We start from the raw sequence: 6,000 nt of genomic DNA on the forward strand, positions 1-6,000 counted from the left end.
TTGTGGGTCCATACCCCCACCACTTTTTAAATTAATTTATTTTTTCTTGCCCCTTTATTACTTTTCCCCAATTCAGGCCCTCCATTACAGGCATTGTTTGTTCTATTAAATACAATATAATTCACAGTTCACCACAAGATTTTCTCAAGAAAGAAGGGAGAGGAGAGGAGAGAAAAAAAGGAGGGGGGGGAATAATTTCCTTTTTTTAAATTTTTATTTTATTTTATTTTTCTTTATTTCATTATTAATTTTTTTAAAAAAAAACACAACTTTTTTCATTTTTTTATTTTTTTAACTTTTTATTTTTTATTAAATCTCATTAATACTATCAACAAAACCACCCTCAGATGCCATTAAGGAAGAGAAAATCGAATATCATGGAAACAAAAGAAAGAGAGGTAATACAGCTACATGAGGAAAAATCTATGGAGAAAAAATTTAATATATTGGAAACCTTGGAGTTAAATGACAGAGAATTCAAGATAGAAATCCTAAAAATACTCAGAGATATACAAGAAAACACAGAAAGGCAATTTAGGGAGCTCAGAAAACAACTCAATGAAAACAAAGAATATATGTCCAAGGAAATTGAAACTATAAAAACAAATCAAACAGAGATGAAAAACTCAATTCACGAGCTGAAAAACGAGGTAACAAGCTTGGCTAATAGAACAGGCCAGATAGAAGAGGGGATTAGTGAAATAGAAGACAAGCAACTTGAGGCACAACAGAGAGAGGAAGAAAGAGACTCAAAAATTAAAAAAAATGAGATAGCCCTACAAGAATTATCTGACTCCATCAGAAAGAATAACATAAGAATAATAGGTATATCAGAGGGAGAAGAGAGAGAAAATGGAATGGAGAACATACTCAAACAAATAATAGATGAGAACTTCCCAAGCCTGTGGAAAGAACTAAAGCCTCAAATTCATGAAGCAAACAGAACTCCTAGTTTTCTTAACCCCAACAAACCTACTCCAAGGCACATCATAATGAAATTGGCACAAACCAATGGCAAAGAAAAAATTCTCAAGGCAGCCAGGGAAAAGAAGAATACAAAATATAAAGGAAGGCCCATTAGATTATCATCAGATTTCTCAGCAGAAACTCTACAAGCTAGAAGAGAGTGGACCCCAATATTTAAAGTCCTGAAAGAGAGGAACTTTCAGCCACGAATACTATACCCATCAAAGCTATCCTTCAAATATGAAGGAGAAATAAAAACATTCACAGATACAGAAAAGATGAGGGAATTTATCATCAGAAAACCCCCACTCCAGGAATTACTAAAGGGGGTTCTCCAGTCAGATACAAAGAACAAAAAAAAATAAAGCTACAAGTAAAAGCTCCAAGAAGAACACAATAAAACCAAATTTAAACTGTGACAACAACAAAAAGAAAGGGGGGAGAGGATGGAGATTAACAGTAGCAAAGGACGATGGAGTGCAAAAGTACTCACAAAATAGTGCGCTACAATGAACAGGGTAGGAACCCTTTTCATTACCTAAAGGTAACCACCATTGAAAAAACCACCACAGAAGCACATGAGATAAAAAAAAAAGATAGCAACAGTGGAAAGATGTATGGAATACAACCAAATAAAAACAAAAGATAAAAAAATGAAAGAGAAGGATCAAACAAGACACAAAACTAACAGAAAGCAATCTATAAAATGGCAATAGGGAACTCACAAGTGTCAATAATTACACTAAATGTAAAGGGATTAAACTCACCAATAAAAAGACACAGAGAAGCAGAATGGATTAAAAAAGAAAATCCAACTGTATGCTGCCTACAGGAAACTCATCTAAGTAACAAGGATATAAACAAACTCAGAGTAAAAGGCTGGAAAACAATTCTCCAAGCAAATAACATCCAAAAAAAAGCAGGGTGTAGCAATACTCATATCGGATAATGCTGACTACAAGACAACAAAAGTACTCAGAGGACCAAAAATGGGACATTTTCAATAATGGCATAAGGGGACCCTGATTTCAAGAAGATATAACAATTCTTAATATATATGCTCCAAACCACGGAGCACCAAAATATATAAGACAGCTACTTATTGACCTTACCAACATAAACTGACAAAAAATACAATAATCTTACTTAGGAGGAACCTCAATTCACCACTGATGGCTCTAGATCAGTCATCCAAACAGAGAATCAACTAAGTTATAGTGGGCACTCTAACATAAACACTAGAGCACCTGGATATTAATAGACATATACTGAGAATATTTCACTCCCAAAGTGATTGAGTATACATTTTTCTCCAGTGTACATGGGATCATTCTCAAGAATTGGACCATATGTGGGGCCCCAAAAACAACATCAGCATATTCAGAAAAATCGAAAGTGAGTACAATGCATATTTTCTGATCATAATAAGCCGTGAAACTAGGAATGCAACTGCAAATAAGGAGGAAAATATATCACTACAAAATTGATCGGAGGAATCTAAAAAAACATTATCTTTTAAAAAATGAATGGGTCAAAGAAGAAATAAGTGCAGAGATCAAAAGATATATACAGACTAATGAAAATGACAATACGACATATCAGAATCTATGGGATGCAGCAAAAGCAGTGATAAGAGGAAAGTTCATATCACTTCAGGCATATATGAACAAACAAGAGACAACCCAAGTGAACCACTTAACTTCACACCTTAAGGAACTAGAAGAAGAAGAACAAAAACAACCCAAAACTAGCTGAAGAAAGGAGATAATAAAAATCAGAGCAGAAATAAATGAAATAGAGAACAGTAAAACTATAGAAAAAAATTAATAGAACAAAGAGCTGGTTCTTTGAAAAGATCAATAAAATTGACAAACCCTTGGCAAGACTTACCAAGGAAAAAAGAGAAAGAACTCATATAAACAAAATCCAAAATGAAAGAGGAGAAATCACCACGGACACCGTAGATATACAAAGAATTATTGTAGAATACTATGAAAAAACTTTATGCCACTAAATTCAACAACCTAGAAGAAATGGATAAATTCCTAGAACAATACAACCTTCCTCGACTGAGTCAAGAAGAAGCAGAAAGGCCTAAACAGACCTATCAGTAGAGAAGAAATAGAAAAAACCATTAAAAACCTCCCAAAAATAAAAGTCCAGGGCCCTGACGGCTATACCAGCGAATTTTATCAAACATTCAAAGAAGACTTGGTTCCTATTCTACTCAAAGTCTTCCAAAAAATTGAAGAAGAAGCAATACTTCCAAACACATTTTATGAGGCCAACATAACCTCATACCAAAACCAGGCAAGGATGGCACAAAAAAAGAAAACTACAGACCCAATATCTCTAATGAATACAGATGCTAAAATACTAAACAAAATACTAGCAAATCGAATACAACAACATATTAAAAAAGTAATACATCATGATCAAGTGGGATTATCCAGAATCTCAAGGATGGTTCAACATACGGTAAAACGGTTAACATAATACACCATATCAACAAAACAAAGAACAAAAACCACATGATCTTATCAATAGGCAGCAAGAAAAGGCTTTCTATAAAATACAACACAATTTTATGTTTAAGACCCTCAACAAAATGGTTATAGAAGAAAATATCTCAACATGATAAAGGCCATATATGATAAACCATCAGCTAACATCATATTAAATGGCACTAAACTGAAGGCTTTCCCCCTTAAATCCGGAACAAGACAGGGTTGTCCACTCTCTCCACTCTTATTTAATGTGGTACTAGAGGTTCTAGCCAGAGCAATCAGACAAGACAAAGAAATAAAAGGCTCCATATCGGAAAAGAAGAAGTAAAGGTATCACTTTTTGCAGATGATATGATCCTATACATCGAAAACCCCAAAGAATCACAAAAAGACTACTAGAAACAATAAGCCAAATACAGTAAGGAGCAGGATACAAAATTACATACAGAAAGTCAATAGCCTTTCTATATGCCAACAATGAAACAACTTGAGAAAGAACTCAAAAGAATAATCCCCTTCACAATTGCAACAAAAAAAATAAATTACTTAGGAATAAAACATAACAAAGAATGTAAAGGACTTATATAATGAAAAACTATAAACCATTGTTAAGAGAAATTGAGAAAGATATAATGAGATGGAAGAATATTCCTTGGTCTTGGTTAGGAAGAATAAATATAATCAAGATGGCTATATTACCCAAAGCAATATACAAATTTAATGCAATTCCCATCAAAATTCCAATGACATTTTTTAAAGAAATAGAGCAAAAAATCATCAGATTATATGGAACTATAAAAAATCCCGAATAGCCAAAGCAATCCTAAAGAAAAAGAATGAAGCCTGGGGCATTACAATACCTGACTTCAACTCTATTATAGGGCCACGACAATCAAAAACAGCATGGTATTGGCAGAAAAATAGACACTCAGACCAATGTGAACAGAATAGAAAGTCCAGAAATAAAACCACATATATATAGTCAAATAATTTTTGATAAAGGGGCCAAGAACATACAATGGAGAAAAGAAAGCCTCTATCAATAAATGGTGCTGGGAAAACTGGAAAGCCACATGCAAAAGAATGAAACTGGGACTACAGTTTGTCCCCTGTACTAAAATTAACTCAAAATGGATCAAAGATCTAAACATAAGACCTGAAACAATAAAGTACATAGAAGAAGACATAGGTACTAAACTCATGGACTGGGTTTTAAAGAGCATTTTATGAATTTGACTCCACAGGCAAGAGAAGTGAAGGCAAAAAATTAATGAATGGGACTACATCAGACTAAGAAGTTTTTGCTCAGCAAGAGAAACTGACTAACAAAATAAACAGAAAGCCAACTAAATGGGAAATGATATTTTCAAACACAGCTCAGATAAGGGCCTAATATCCAAAATATACAAAGAACTCATAAAACTCAACAACAAAACAAACAATCCAATAAAAAAATGGGAAGAGGACATGAACAGACACTTCTCCCAGGAGGAAGTACAAAAGGCCAACAGATATATGAAAAGATGCTCATCTTCTTTAGTTATTAGAGAAATGCAAATCAAAACTGCAATGAGATACCACCTCACACCTGTTCGATTAGCTATTATTAAACAAGCAGGTAATAGCAAATGTTGGAGAGGCTGTGGAGAAAAAGGAACCCTCATACACTGTTGGTGAATGTAAAGTAGTACAACCATTATGGAAGAAAGTATGGTGGTTCCTCAAAAAACTGAAAATAGAACTACCTTATGACCCAGCAATCCCTCTATGGGTATATACCCCAAAAACTCAGAAACATTGATACGTAAAGACACATGCAGCCCCATGTTCATTTGCAGCAATTGTTCACAGTGGCCAGGACATGGAAACAACCAAAAAGCCCGTCAATAGACGACTGGATAAAGAAGATGTGGCACATATACACTATGGAATACTACTCAGCTATAAGAAATGATGACATCGGATCATTTACAGCAAAAATGGTGGGATCTTGATAACATTATACGAAGTGAAATAAGTAAATCAGAAAAAACCAGGAACTGCATTATTCCATACGTAGGTGGACATAAAAGTGAAACTAAGAGACAATGATAAGAGTGTGTGGTGGTTACGGGGGAGGGGGGGAAAGGAGAGAGGGAAAGGGGGAGGGGGAGGGGCACAAAGAAAACTAGATAGAAGGTGATAGAGGACAATCTGACTTTGGGTGATGGGTATGCAACATAATTGAAAGACAAGATAACCTGGACTTGTTGATGTTTGAATATATGTAACCTGATTTATTGATGTCACCCCATTAAAAAAATAAAATTTAAATTAAAAAAAAAAAAAAAGAATGTCCAGGTTAATGTCACAAAGCATCTGATACATTTAATAGCACATATTTATACCAATTAATAGTTTTCTATCCATTAATGTGACAAGGGTATAAATTCAGTGCTATTATTTTCCTCCTGTTCTGTTTTTAGTTTAGTATCATTGTTATTATAACTTCTTACAAAATCTTGCAGGACCAAGAGTGAAATCATTT

This window comes from Saccopteryx leptura, chromosome 8 (assembly GCF_036850995.1).
Source record: "Saccopteryx leptura isolate mSacLep1 chromosome 8, mSacLep1_pri_phased_curated, whole genome shotgun sequence".
In the NCBI taxonomy this organism is placed as follows: Eukaryota; Metazoa; Chordata; class Mammalia; order Chiroptera; family Emballonuridae; genus Saccopteryx; species Saccopteryx leptura.